Source organism: Carcharodon carcharias, chromosome 26 (assembly GCF_017639515.1).
Source record: "Carcharodon carcharias isolate sCarCar2 chromosome 26, sCarCar2.pri, whole genome shotgun sequence".
Lineage (NCBI taxonomy): Eukaryota > Metazoa > Chordata > Chondrichthyes > Lamniformes > Lamnidae > Carcharodon > Carcharodon carcharias.
The window spans coordinates 37021780-37037930 of NC_054492.1; the positions used below are offsets into that span (position 1 = coordinate 37021780).

The 16151-nt window shown below is 41.0% G+C and overlaps 1 protein-coding gene across 1 annotated transcript in view; it reads right to left on the minus strand.

Annotated features, from left to right (window-relative positions):
• Nucleotides 1–16151, minus strand: part of igdcc4 (immunoglobulin superfamily, DCC subclass, member 4) — a 140446-nt gene that overhangs the window by 109482 nt on the left and 14813 nt on the right. The gene's annotated exons all lie outside the window — the stretch shown is intronic.

The following is a 16151-nucleotide window of genomic DNA, read 5'->3' on the forward strand; positions in this document are numbered from 1 at the left end:
AATTCAATATGGTACTCCTTTCACAATATAATCCTTCAGACAAGTTTAAGAAAAATATTTCAGAACAATATGAAATGCAAGTTTATAAATTGCAGTGCATTTGAAGTATAGTGAGTCACATAATATTTAAACATTTATTTAACCTGCAGGTTAGCTGAAGGAAAATCAAAACAGAATATCTGGAGCTTATTTGATGGTTTCTATGAATAACCAATACATTGTAGGAAACTACATTAAACAGAAATATAGCAGGACCGCACACATCCTTCCCCAGTGAGAGTGTTTACATTGGATGTTTCTGAATTCTATGACATGGTGCATTATAGAACTTGAAAACCAAAGTCAGGGTGAAAAACACGCAATATAGCTTCCTCTTTTAAACAACCTGTCACCACACAATGTCTCACGCTGTCTCTATCTCAGGTTATATTACTGCAATACCACCTTTCAACTATATGCTACAAGTTCCACAATAATCCCAAAGTTACACTCAACTTGATCTTGCACACATGCTTTGCAGAAGCACCTGGTCACCATTCAGCTCCTCCTTCACTGCCAAGATCAGAAGCTCATAACATGGGCATAAAACTTATTAACACTATGTATGTACAGAGTTCAAGTGCACTGTAACACCGTTCCACCTCTTAGCATGGCTTTCTTCAAATTATATTTCGATCTTCACGCTTTTCCCAAGTTAAGTATTAGGTGTGCAAACTTAAAAACTTGCAAATATAAAAGTAAAGCAGATGAAAGGACCGTAAATGCGATAAATATCTGCACATTATGAGGCACCTAAGTGTATAAGTGGATTCAAAATCAAGGCTGTGGTCAAATTTGCTGATACCAAATCAGGAAGGGCAGTGGAATCCAAGATGCAGCCCAGATCTTAGAATGAGCTGGGCAAAATAATTATATGGCTAGAACAATGAAAGATGAAACTCAATGCAGAGAAGTGCGAGGACTGATTATCTTGTCTTCCTAGTGCAGTATTCCTATTTGTCAAAAAATACTGAAGTGGTAAAGGATAAGGTTGACAGAAACATTGAACTCAACACTAATCATGACCAAGCAATTCATAGCAACAATCAAATGTGCCTTGAAATTCCATTTACTAGAAAGGAATCAATTTAAAGGCAACATACTGAATGCCATTCCTCATTTTATTAAAAATCCTTTTTCCATGTTTTGTCTATACATCACTTCTGAAACCAGATCTCAACAGACAGAATGCCAACATTTGCTTACTGACAATGCTGTAATCATAGCCCATCACTGTGCCCTGTCTCTCTCTCTCTCTCTCTCTCTCTCTCTCTCTCCCCCACCCCCCCCCGCCGCCGCCGCCGGTCTTTCTCTAAAATGTAGGGCTACAGGATACTACACGAGAACAAACTTGCATTCATATAATGCCATTGTATCTTTAGAACCATTCTAATGTGCTCTCAACCAATTAATTACCAATGAAATGCAGTCAATATAATGAGATAATTGGCAAGTTAGATATTTGCTGTTCAGTTGATTGAGGGGTAAATGTAAATCAATACACTGGCAGAACTCCCCTGCTCTTCTTCAAATAGTTCTACTGGATCTTTACATCCACCTGAGTAGGCAGACAAGTTTACTACATCATCCAGAAGATGGCACCTCTGACAATACAGCAGTCCCTCAGTTAAGCACTGAAATGACCACCTGCAAACCCAAAGTAAACTTGTAGGAGTTTCCTATGTCCAGGTTGCAGTCAGTTGCACGAATCTGCATGTTAGGAACTGACACATCAGCATTATTCCTAGTGCTCAAAGATAGCACTGTCACCAATTTGGTGTGACATTCCTGAGTGTTTCAGTAAATCACATTAATGTAACATTATTTTGCAATATATCGAATAACATTCCAACAGTGGTGTGCTAACCTTTCCACAGAAATTGCTCACTGACAATTGGAGGGCATGCCAGGAGCAGCACCTGGCATACCTAAAAATGAGGTGTCACCTGGTGAAGCTACAACACAGGACTACGTGCGTGCCAAACAGCATAAGCAGCAAGTGATTGATAAAACTCAACAATTCCACAACCAGCAGATCAGATCTAAGCTCTGCAGTCCTGCCACATCCAGTCTTGAATAGTGATGGACAATTAAACAACTCCCCGGAGGGGGAGGCTCATCCTCACCTTCAATGACAGGGAGCCCAGCATATCAGTGCAAAAGATAAGGCTGAAGTATTTGCAACAATCTTCAGCCAGAAGTGCCGAGTGGATAATCCACCTCGGCCTCTTCTGGGGGTCCCCAGCATCACAGATGCCAGTCTTCAACCAATTTGATTCACCCCACGTGATATCAAGAAACGGCTGAAGACACTGGATACCACAAAGGCCCTGACAATATTCCGGCAAGCGTACTGAAAACTTGTGCTCCAGAACTTGCCCTGCCCCTAGCCAAGCTGTCCTAGTACAGCTACAACACTGGCATCTACCCAGCGATGTGGAAAATTGCCCAGGTATGTCCTGTACACAAAAAGCAGGATAAATCCAACCCAGCCAATTACCACCCCATCAGTCTACTCTCCATCATCAATAAAGTGATGGAAGGGGTCATCAGCAGTGCTATCAAGCTGCACTAGCTTGGCAATAACCTGCTCACTGACGCTCAGTTTGATTTTCACCAGGGTCATTCAGCTTCTGACCTCATTAAAGCCTTGGTTCAAAAGTGGACAAAAGTACTGAACTCCAGAAGCAAGGTGAGGAAAGAGTGACTGCCCTTGACATCAAGGCAGTATTTGACCGAGTGTGGCATCAAGGTGCCTGGCAAAACTGGAGTCCATGGGATTCAGGGGGAACTCCCCCCTGGCTGGAGTCATACCTAGCAAAAAGGAAGATGGTTGTGGTTGTTGGAGGTCAATCATCTCAGTTCCAAGACATCAGTGCAGGAATTCCTTAGGGTAGTATCCTAGGCCCAACCATCTTCAGCTGCTTCATCAATGGACTTCCTTCCATCATAAGGTGAGAAGTGGGGATGTTTGAACTATGTTCAGCACCATTCATGACTCCTCAGATACTGGAGCAGTCCATGTCCAAATGCAGCAAGACCCAGGCAATAATCATGGCTTGGGCTGATAAGTGGCAAGTACACTCGCATCACACAACTGCCAGGCAATGACTATCTCCAACAAGAGAGAATCTAACCATCGCCCCTTGACATTCAATGGCATTGCCATCGCTGAATCCCCCACTTTCAACATCCTGGGGGTTACCACTGACCAAAAACTGAACTAGACAAGCCATATAAATACTGTGGCTATAAGAACAGGTCAGAGCCTAGGAATCCTGCGGCAAGTAACTCACCTCCTGACCTGACTTCCCAAAGCCTATCCACCATCTACAAGGCACAAGTCAGGAGTGTGATGGAATACTCTCCACTTGCCTGGGTGAGTACAGCTCCAACAACACTCCAGAAACTGGACATCATCCAGGACAAAGCAGCCCGCTTGAGTGGCACCCCTTCCACAACATTCAATCCCTCCACCACCGACAAACAGTGGCAGCAGTGAACCATCTACAAGATGCACTGCAGAAACGCACCAAGGCTCCTTAGGTAGCACCTTCCAAACCAACACTCACTACCATCTAGAATGGGACCACCACCACCTGGAAGCTCCCCTCCAAGTCCCCTCCCCTCCCCTCTACTCACCATCTTGACTTGGAAATATATCAACTTTTCTTCATTGTCGCTGGGTCTAAATCCTGGAACTCCCTAACAGCGCTTTGGGTGTACCCAGACCACAGGCGCTGCAGCGGTTCAAGGAGGCAGCTTACCATCAACTTCTCAAGGACAATTAGGGATGTGCAATAAATGCTGGCCTAGCCAGCGACACCCACATCCCATAAAAATGAAAAAAAATGTATGAATTCGATCCAAAACATGAGGAAATTGTGCCTGGAGAGCTAAACCTTTGGGCTTCTTTTGAAACACTGCAATATTTTGCAAACAATTAATGCACAAGTTTCAGGACAACATAAAATTTGATTTATTCACTAGCAGAGAAACATTTTACAGTCATAAACATGTGAAAATGATTCCAATTAAAACATTGTAATAACTTACCTTAGTTGGTAATGGTCTGATTTGGAACTTTTGATGAGGAAAGTATAGAATGCCTAGAAAAAATTCAATGAAGCTTGGATAGATCATGGACTTTTATAGCTCAGGTGATCACTGGGCTCATCAACCTGCAATCCACTTAGTTCTTCTAGCCTGCCCTATCCTAATTTCAAGAGTTGTTTCTTGATGATAGTATCCTGTATTTCATTTCCCAAAAAGCCTAACTCCACCCACCACCCCCACCAGCAGCTGAATGCAGATCTAAAGAGCACAACTAAATTAAGATTCAGCAAATTCTATATTAGTGAATATACAAACAGCTTTACAGAGACATGAAATCCTCCCAAAAAATGAATTGACCTGATGAGTTGTAAACTAAAAAAAAATGATCCATGAGATTTGGCTGAAATCCAAGATAGTAGCAAATTGAAAAATAAAGAAAACCTGAAACTGAATTTACTGCAACTTCCAATTAAAAAGGTGGCATCTATGCTACGAAAACTAATACGATATATACCTTGGTGCTAATCAAATTATGATTTAATAAAAAAAGAAAAACTTAGGATAATCATAGTATCCATCAGCTTAATCCCACAGTATAAATGTGAGAATCAAAGTCATTCACAAGAAGTATCTTTTCCCCCAGCTATCTACATGCCCCATGAGTTAAGACAAACACACTACATAAAATATATTAAGAATCAGGTGTATATAGTCTTCACAAAAATTGAGAGCGTAAATAAAATACAAAGGCAAATTATCTGCGCAATTACTACCGTTCAATCACAAGCTGCATATTTAAAAAGGAATTGCACAGTGATAGCTAAAAACTAAATGAATATCAGGAAGGAGGCTCCTGCCTTCCATTCAACTGATGAATGCAAAGAGCATGATATAAAGTCATTAAATCTAAAAAGTGCTGTCTTGATCAAACTCATGAATGGATTAGCTATCTCAGTTGAGGCAGTCTTGGATGTTAAGGGAGAGAAATTAAAGTTAGCCACCATTCCTCTCTTGTTTACTCTAAGGTGAGCCTGCTGCAAGGTCTGCGTCAAACATGAGCATCTAAAGTGATGCCCTTTATGATAGGATACTCTACTGATACTCTCAAGGTTTACAATGTGAAATTAAACATTTTGATTTAAAATAAAAGCAGTAATTATACTCAAAGGAAGTGGGCTTGGTGCTGTGGAAGTGCAGGACTTGAAGGAACTTCATAGAACACTAAAGGCCTCACGTTAATTAGGCTGTGAAAAAAATAAATCAATGGAATTCTAGGTTCTCTCTCAAGGCGGTCAAAATATAAAAGCCTGAGATAATAATGAGTCTATGTAAAAACTTAAGATCTATTTGCATACTCTGCGCAGTATTGGGTTTCCACATCACTGGAAGGATATCAAGTATTGAGACTTTAGAGTGTGTGCATGCAGGTTCACTGGAATGCTCCTTATATGAAGAAAAACAAATACAAAGAAAGACTTGGAAAAACTGGGTCTTTTGGCAAAAACAATGCAGATTGTGAGGCAATTTAATAGAAGCATTTAAAATTATGAAAGAATTGGACAGGGTAGATAAAAGCAGTTTGCTTCCATCAATTGAGTGACTAAGAATGAAAGAATGATGGGCTACAGATTGAATACAAGCGATTTAGAACTAAGGATAGGAGGAAACTTCTTCACAGAGAATTGAGTGGCTGTACACTTCCAGGGTTAGTGATCCAGGCTATGTCAATATTCAAAATTAGATTGGAAAGGCAAATAAAGGAAAAGGAACTGAAGAAATATGAAAATAGATAAAAACAAAAAACTGCAGATGCTGGAAATCCAAAACAAAAACAGAATTACCTGGAAAAACTCAGCAGGTCTGGCAGCATCAGCAGAGAAGAAAAGAATTGACATTTTGAGTCCTCATGACCCTTCAACAGTACTGAGTGAATCTTAGGAAAGGGGTGGAATATAAGCTGGTTTAAGGGGGGGAGGAAGAAGTTGGAAGGGGGGGGGTGGTGTGGTTGTAGGGACAAGCAAGCAGTGATGGGAGCAGATAATCAAAAGATGTCACAGACAAAAGAACAAAAGAACACAGGCGTTGAAGGTGGTGATATTATCTAAACGAATGTGCTAATTAAGAATGGATGGTAGGGCACTCAAGGTACAGCTCTAGTGGGGGTGCGGTGGAAAGGCTAGCAAGGTATAAAAGATTTTAAAATAATGGAAATAGGTGGGAAAAGAAAAATCTATATAAATTACTGGAAAAAACAAAAGGAAGGGGGAAGAATCAGAAAGGGGTGGGGATGGAGGAGGGTGTTCAAAATCTAAAGTTGTTGAATTCAATATTCAGTCCGGAAGGCTGTAAAGTGCCTAGTCAGAAGATGAGGTGCTGTTCCTCCAGTTTGCGTTGGGCTTCACTGGAACAATGCAGCAGGCAAAGGACAGACATGTAGGCAAGAGAGCAGGGTGGAGTGTTAAAATGGCAAGCGACAGGGAGGTTTGGGTCATTCTTGCGGACAGACCGCAGGTGTTCTGCAAAGCGGTCGCCCAGTTTACGTTTGGTCTCTCAAATGTAGAGGAGACCGCATTGGGAGCAACAAATGCAGTAGACTAAGTTGGGGGAAATGCAAGTGAAATGCTGCTTCACTTGAAAGGAGTGTTTGGGCCCTTGGACGGTGAGGAGAGAGGACATGAAGGGGCAGGTGTTGCATCTTTTGCGTGGGCATGGGAAGGTGCCATAGGTGGGGGTTGGGGAGTAGGGAGTGATGGAGGAGTGAACCAGGGTGTCCCGGAGGGAACGATCCCTACAGAATGCCGCCGGGGGGAGGGGTGAAGGGAAGATGTGTTTGGTGGTGGCAACATGCTGGAGTTGGCGGAAATGGCGGAGGATGATCCTTTGAAGGCTGGTGGGGTGATAAGTGAGGACAAGGGGGACCCTATCATGTTTCTGGGAGGGAGGAGAAGGCGTGAGGGTGGATGCGTGGGAGATGGGCCGGACACGGTTGAGGGCCCTGTCAACGACTGTGGGTGGAAAACCTCGGTTAAGGAAGAAGGAGGACATGTCAGAGGAACTGTTTTTGAAGGTAGCATCATCAGAACAGATGCAACGGAGGTGAAGGAACTGAGAGAATGGAATGGAGTTCTTACAGGAAGCGGAGTGTGAGGAGCTGTAGTCGAGGTAGCTGTGGGAGTCGGTAGGCTTGTAATGGATATTGATGGACAGTCTATCACCAGAGATTGAGACAGAGAGGTCAAGGAAGGGAAGGGAAGTGTCAGAGATGGACCACATGAAAACAATGGAGGGGTGGAGATTAGAAGCAAAATTAATAAATTTTTCCAAGTCCCAACGAGAGCATGAAGCAGCACCGAAGTAATCATCAATGTACCGGAGAAAGAATTGTGGAAGGGGTCCGGAGTAGGACTGGAACAAGGAATGTTCCACATACCCCATAAAGAGACAGGCATAGCTGGGGCCCATGTGGGTACCCATAGCCACACCTTTTATTTGGAGGAAGTGAGAGGAGTTGAAGGAGAAATTGTTCAGTAAGAGAAAAGTTCAGCCAGACAGAGGATAGTGGTGGATGGGGATTGTTTGGGCCTCTGTTCGAGGAAGAAGCTAAGGAATATGGAAATAGGATGGGTAAAATGTGATTAGGACCATCTCCTTGCATGGCAGGTAAACACAGACAGTGCCTGAAGAGCCTGAAATCAGAACCTCATGCTTGAGTATTCCTTTACACAACTTTCCAAATTTTTGTGCTAGCTTCCAGAGATCACAAAACAAGCCAATTCTAAGGAGACCAAAAACACTGAATGGTGGAAAACATAATGGGAGAGGCTCCACGCATTTTGCAAAAATAAGTTGTCATCTTCCTTTGGAAATGTTCACATCTGTTTGCACAGTAATCCTGTTGTTGCCATTAAACCCAAATGATCTTAATACTCAACCTTAAGATCCAGATCTGACTCAGAGATTATGATCAAGAAAGTTTATGGCTGGGTTTAGTGAAATTTCTGAATTGTTTGCTTCTTTGTCTGAAAGGAATTTAAGCAAACTTAAGGAGACATGCCATCTAATTCTCTTCTAAAAATCCTACTTTTTGTTTTCTCCTATTTCTATGGATTTTTTTTTAAAGTTAACTTACTCAGTAACCACTAAAGACAAATCAAATGCATCAATTTAAATTATTTTTAACAGAAATGTAATGGTAAGCCCAAGGGTGATTCAAATTAACAATGGCTGTTCATTCAATTACTTTACTGGTTCGCTTCAGTACTCAGTAACCAAGCTGGTATGCAAATATCTACTCATTTTATGACATCATATTTGTGAAACTTTCTTTATAAGCTACGAGCTCAGGAAATACCTGGTAATGAGGATTCGTAGTGCTTTTTGAAAAAAAACATTCCTTTGGTCTTTGACTTGATGCTGACTGAGTCCATAAGACCATAAGACATATGAGCAGAAATTAGGCCATTCGGCCCATCGAGTCTGCTCCACCATTCAATCATGGCTGATAAGTTTCTCAACCTCATTCTCCCCGTAACCTTTGATCTCCTTACCAATCAAGAACCTATCTATCTCGGTCTTAAATACACTCAATGACCTGGCCTCCACAGCCTTCTGTGGCAATGAATTCCATTGATTCACCACTCTCTGGCTAAAGAAGTTTCTCCTTATCTCTGTTCTAAAAGGTCTTCCCTTTACTCTGAGGCTGTGCCCTCAGGTCCTAGTCTCTCCTACTAATGGAAACATCTTCCCCATGTCCACTCTATGCAGGCCTTTCAGTATTCTTTAAGTTTCAATCAGATCCCCCTCATCCTTCTAAACTCGATCCAATATAGACCCAGAGTCCTCAAACGTTCCTCACCTGTTAAGCTTTTCATTCCTGGGATCGTTCTAGTGATCCTCTGGACCCTCTCCAAGGCCAGCACATCCTTCCTGAGATATGGGGCCCAAAATTGCTCACAATATTCTAAATGTGGTCTGACCAGTGCCTTATAAAGCCTCAGTAGCACATCCCTGCTTTTATATTCTAGTCCTCTCGAAATAAATGTCAACATTGCATTTGCCTTCCTAACTACTGACTCAACCTGCAAGTTAACCTTAAGAGAATCCTGGATTAGGACTCCCAAGTCCCTTTGCACTCCAGACTTCTGAATTCTCTCTCTCATTTAGAAAATAGTCTATGCCTCTATTCTCCCTACCAAAGTGCATGACCTCACACTTCCCTACATTGTATTCCATCTGCCACTTCTTTGCCCATTCTCCTAACTTGTCCAAATCCTTCTGCAGCCTCCCCACCTCCTCAATACTACCTGTCCCTCCACCTATCTTTGTATCATCTGCAAACTTAGCCAGGATGCCCTCAGTTCCTTCAACTAGATCATTAGTGTATAAAGTGAAAAGTTGTGGTCCCAACACTGACACCTGCAGAACTCCACTAGTCACCGGCCGCCATCCTGAGAAGGACCACCTTATCTCCACTCTCTGCATCCTGCCAGAAGCCAATCTTCTATCCATGCTAGCACCTTGCCTCTAACACCATGGGCTCTTATCTTACTGAGTAGCCTCCTGTGCGGCACCTTGTCAAAGGCCTTCTGGAAGTCCAAGTAGATAACATCCATTGGCTCTCCTTTGTCTAACCTACTCGTTAGCTCTTCAAAGAAATCTAACAGATTTGTCAGGCATGACCTCCCCTTGATGAAACCATGCTGACTTTGCCCTATTTTATCATGCACTTCCAAGTATTTTGAAATCTCATCCTTAATAATGGACTCTAAAATCTTACCAACGACCGAGGTCAGGCTAATCGATCTGTAATTTCCCGCCTTTTGCCTCACTCCCTTCTTAAACCGGGGCGGGGGGGGGGGCTTACATTAGTGATTCAAGTCATGGGGTGTAGCTCCAATTGTAGATAATAAAAGGAATGAAAGATCAGTGAAAATGGAAAGGGTTTTAACATGTAATTGATTTTTTTTATAGCGGTTACATGTTTTGATTATTTTTTTACTTTATATAAAAAATAAACAATAGTGTGACAAGATCTCAGAATCATAGAACTTACAGTGCAGGAAGCCATTCAGCCATCTCATATTGACTAATACAATTATTTTAGTGCTTGTAAAGTTATCTGCCACATATTCCATAATACATGGCTGGCTTCTGTGCAAGGTTACAAAGTTGATTTTTTACAAAACTAGTCTTTAACCAGTTAGATTTGAGAGTGTGGTCACATAGCTTGTGGCATGATGCACATTGTGAATTGTTACTTCACTGTTTGTTAAGGTTGATATGTTTCCAGTTTGAATATCCATCTTGCAATGCTATGTGGAAACAACAGGCAACACAACACAAGGGCAACCAATAAGCCACACCAATGATCTGAATGGCACCCATGTCCAGAGTCATTTTTTATCACCTGAAGGTTATCAAAGCTGTCAACATGCAGGAAACTCTGATACACAGCCAAAGGTTGAACACTAGCCAAAGAAAGTAGTTAAAATTATTCCCATTTGACTCCTGTATGAGGGGAAAACTTAAAAGGAAAACAAGTCCATAATGATGATTACTATGTCTAATTATAAAAAGTGTTTTGGAAGTGCATCTTTTTGTCCTCAAATTCACAGAAACTTGATTTCAACATTACTGGAATGGGAACCAGTACATTTTGAGATGCTTTCAGTTACACGAGAATCTGTCAGGATAAAACTTACAAAATTCATTTTTTTCTTTTAAATAAGTCAATATTACTAATTAAGTTAATTTAAAAATCCACATTTGTAGTATGTATTACTGAATGTACTAATTTCTTAGAAGTATTAGGAATAAATATTGAAACACTGCATTAATCTTGATCAGTCTTATACAGAGCAAATAGAATATTATTATAGTAACTGAAACGGACTGTAAAAATGTAACCAACTTTATCTTATCCTTCTTTTATTAGCTAAGAAATTAGCCAAGCAACATGCCTAAAGCAACAACCAAAGGTATGCAGGATCCACCCAGACTGCTGCATCCCTCCCCTCTGGAGAGGGTAGAAGTCTCAGCTCAGCGTCGCCAACATTGTGATCTCATCCAAATTCAAATGCACCATCACAGCCTTCCCCCAAAAGGAATCAAAGCCACAATGATCTTCCTCATCTGTCAGATAGTTTTTCAGTAATCAATTCTGAACAGCATTGGAAGCGATCTGGGAGCAAATAGGTCAACAACTGCTCTTGTGGCTGAGAACAAGCAGAGCATGGTGTTGGTAAACCAAATGGAAGGGAAGTACTTATTTTAAACTTACAAACAGAGGCCTAAAATAAACTTCAAAACAAAGACCCTTTCCATGGATAAAATCTTCTAAGTCAGCATAACCTGATTTGTAAACTGCTACCTTTTAATAACAGGATAAAAATTGTTTATCTTCTTTTTCAGAAAATTGCAGGGATTCAATAAGTTTGAAAGTACAGTGCAGTAGCACAATTATATGGAATGGATAGACATCCAGATGGAACAGCGAGTATAAATCCAATTTTCTTAATTTCAGCTATGTCACACCGTGGAGCCAGTTCTCTACAAGATGTGTAAACAGAGAATAACAATAAATCACTTAAGAACCCCCTTACAGAAAATTCATAGGTATAATGATCATGCTCAGCCAAGTTATGGAGTTTGAATAAAGTACAGTTGGAGGTAAAACATAAAAGTTGGAAATGCATTATCCAAGTGCATCAACAAAATCAATTTAAAAATATATTTTCTCAATCTGTGTGGCATGGAGATTCTGCCCATTAACAAAATTTAACAAATACACTTGCACTTAAAATTTTTCGTATTTCAGAGACAATTACTTTTAAAGTTTAATCACTAAGGCAAAAGTGACAGTAAAATCTGTGTACAGCAACAAATTACATGACTACATTTTTTGTGGTGTGTGCGGAAAAACTTTTGGGTATTATACTAGGAAAACTGCCCTATTTTTTTGAAGAGAGCTATGACATTTTCTATGTCCACCTGAACAAGCAGGCATAGCTTTGATTCAAAAGACTATATTCTAAACATCTCTGCGTCACAGTAACTGAACTATATGCTAAAGGCCTTGACTTGAACCCATGACCTTCTGAGTCAATTACAAGAATGTTACTGAGTCAAACTGGTATGGCTTAGATCCATTCTCCTTCTCAGCAACTCCTATTTGGAGGGTTGGAAATTGCAAGTGCACCCAAATTATAAATGAGTTATATATTACACCTCTGAAGATAACTTAATAACTATGCAGTTTGGGATCAGCTGTTCCAGACAACAGGAAGTAATACATCAGCCCAATGTCCATTTTGTTTTGGAATAACGATATTGTTTGTTTAACAAAGCTTGACCAACTACACCAATAAGCCTGGCTGGTCAGAAGACAAAATAATTACTTAAGTGCAGCACACCAGCAGTTAACCAAAATAGCAATGGCACATTTCAGAGCGATAAGATCACATAACACTTCAGACTGCAATTCCATCCTTCTGTATGGAAGTATCAAATAAAACTAAATAAACGCCCTGCACTACAGTTATCATCAAATCAACCTATCTTTTAAAAATATATTCACTCTAAAAGGGTCCAAAGAATTTCTCAAAATATATCCAAGAAACTTCCTTTCAATCTATTTAATCACCAGCTGGCACAGGGGAATGCAACTGATCTTGATCGTCAAACTGTAATTGATCACCACTAGGTATTTTACTACAGCAATCCAGGGTGACCTTCCTACCATCCAGGCAATTGCTTTGCATGGTTGTCACGAGGTTCATTAAGTGTATTAAATCCCAAAATCTATGAAAAGCACATCATCATAAATAAAGACTTGATTTATATAACATCTTTCACAACCACAAGAATGTCCCAAAGCACTTGAAAACCAAAGAAGTGCTTTAAGTGTGGTCACTGTTTAAACTTAGGAAATGCAGCAGTCAATTGTGCACAGTAAGCTCACATAAACAGTAATGGTGATAATAACCACAATCTATTAGTGATATTGTTTAAGGGATAACTATTGGCCAGGATATCAGGGATAACAATTGACTAGGGCACGAGGGATAACTGCTGCTCTTTGAAATAGTGCCATGGGATCTTTTACATTCTCCTGAGAGAGCAGGCAAGGCTGCGGTTTAACATTTCATCTGAAAGACATCATGTCCATCACTGCGAAACTTCCTCAGTGCTACAGTGGAGTGTCAGCCTAGATTTCTGTGCTTTGTCTCTGGTAAGACTTCAATCCACAACCTTCTAACTCAGAGGCAAGAGCGCTACAAACTGAGCCACAGCTAACACTAAGCACAAGTGATTCAAGAAGGTCCACCAAAATAGGAACACAAGAACACAGGAATAGGAAGAGGCCATTCAGCCCATTACGCCATCTCCACCAATTGGATCATGGCTGATCTACCTCAATTGCCACTTTCCCATGTATATAACCACAGAAAAGGTATGGTGCAGAAAGAGGCCAAACAGCCCATCCTGTCTGCACCAGCCATAAAAAGAGAAAAAAAAAACTTGCCACTCATTTTTAATCCCACTTTCCAGCACCTGGTCCATAGCCTTGAGGGTTACAGCACTTCAGGTGCACATCCAGGTACCTTTAAACTGAGTTGAGCATTTCGGCCTCAACCACCAATTTAGGCAGTGAATTCCAGACATTTACCACCCTCTGGGTGAAAAAGCTTTTCCTCATGTACCTCTAATCCTTCTACCAATTAACCTTAACTCTATGCCCCCCTGGTAATTGATCCCTCAGCTAGGGGAAACAGGTCTTGCCTGTCTACCCTATCTAGGCCCCTCATAATTTTGTACATCTCAATTAGATCAACCTTCTGTTCTAAGGACAACAAACCTAGTCTATTCAGCCTTTCTTCATAGCAGCAATTTTCAAGCCTTGGCAACATTCTTGTAAATCTCATCTGTACTCTCTCCAGAGCAATTATGTCCTTCCTGTAATGTGGTATCCAGAACTGTGCACAAAATTCCAGCTATAGGCCATCCTGCATTATAAACAGCGCCAGCATTATACACAGTGCCAGCATTATATACATTGCCAGCATTACATCCCTGCTTTTGTATTCAGTACTTTGTCCAATAAAAGGAAAGCATTTCAAATGCCTCCTTTACCAGCTGATCCACCTGCCCTGCCACCTTCAGGGGCCTGTGGACATGCATTCTGAGGTCTCTCACTTCCTCAACCCCTCTCAACATCCTTCCTTTTATTGAGCATTCCCTTCCTTTGCTTGCCTTCCCCAAATGCACTGCCTCACACTTCTCTGGATTGAATTCATTTGCCACTTTTCTGCCCACTTAACCAAACCATTGATATCATTCTGGAGACAACAGCTATCCTCTTCACTATTAGCTACGCAGCAAATTTGTGTGTCATCTGCAAACTCCCCAATCATGCCTCCAAAATTTAAGTCCAAATCAATCATTTACATGACAAACAGCAAGGGCCCCAACGCGGAGTACGGTGGAACGCCACTGGAAACTGCTTTCCACTCAAAAAACATCCATCGAGCATTACCCTTTGTTTCCTGTCACAGCCAATTTTGGATCCCATGGGATCTCACTTTTCTGATCAATTGGCCATGTGGGACTTTGTCAAATGCCTTACTAAAATCCATGTAAACAACATCCACTGTACTAACTTCATCAATCCTCCTTGCTGCTTCCTCAAAATTCTATTAAGTCAGTAAGACACGATCATCCCCTAAGAAAACCATGCCAGCTATTCCTGATCAATATGTGCCTAAGTGACAGTTTATCCTATGTCTTAGAATGGATTCAAATAATTTGTCCACTACCGAAGTGAGACTGACCGGTCTATAATTTTCTGGCCTATCCCTCACACCCTTTTTAAATATTGGTCCAATGTTCGTAGCCCTCCAATCCTCTGGTATCTAATGAGGATTGGAAATGATCCTCAGAGCATCCACTGTTTCCTCCCTGACTTCCTTTAACAACCTGGGGTACAATGCATCCAGCCCTGGTGATTTATCCACCTTCAAGGATGCCAGTCCCTCCAGTACTTCGTCTTCCTATTGTATCTAATATTTCCCACTCTTCCTCTTTAACTAGAATGTCTGCATCATCCCTCTCCTTAGTGAAGACAGAGACAAAGTATTCATTGAGAACCCTGCCCACATCTTCAGCATCAACACACAATTTACCATGTACATCTCTGATAGGTCCTACCCTTTCCTTAGTTATCCTCTTGCTATTAAATGTACTGGTAAAACAACTTGTTTTCTTTGATTTTATCTGCCAATATTTTTCACATCCTCCCTTTGTTTTCCTAATTTCACTTTTTACTTCACCACTATACTTTTTATAACCCTCTAGGATTTTTACAGTTCTAAGCTTTTTATGACTGTCATAAGCTCTCTTTTTCTGTTTTATCTTACCTTGTATGCTTTTGGAAAACCAGGGGGCTCTGGATTTGGCAGTACCACCCTTTTTCTTTGCAGGGACATGTCCACACTGCCTGTAGAATCTCACTTTTGAATACCTCCCACTGATTTGACACCGTTTTCCCTTCTAGTAGCTGTATCCAGTCCACTTTCACCAGTTCACCTCTCAGCTTTGTAAAATTTGTCTTCCCACAAGTTAGAACTTTTACTCCTGTTCTTTGTTCTTTTCCATAACGATGCTAAATTTAACTGTATTATGGTCACTATCTCCAAAATGGTCCCCCATTGCTACTTCATCCACTTGCCTAGCTTCATTTCCTAAGACTAAATCTAGAATTGTGCCCTCTCGTGTTGGACTTGTTACATGATAGCAGAAAAAGTTCTCTTGACTGCAGTTCAAGAATTTTGTGTCCTTCACACTGTCCGTATCCCAACTAATTTTAGGGTAGATGAAGTCCCCAACTATTACTGCCCTAAGGTTTTTGCACTCATAAATTTGCCTATATATTTGCTTTCCCTTCTGCTATTTGGGGGTCTATAGTACACTCCCAGCAATGTGGCTGCCCCTTCTTTATTTCTGAGCTCGACCAATATGGCCTCATCTCCATATCCTTTGATGTCTCCAGAAATCAATCG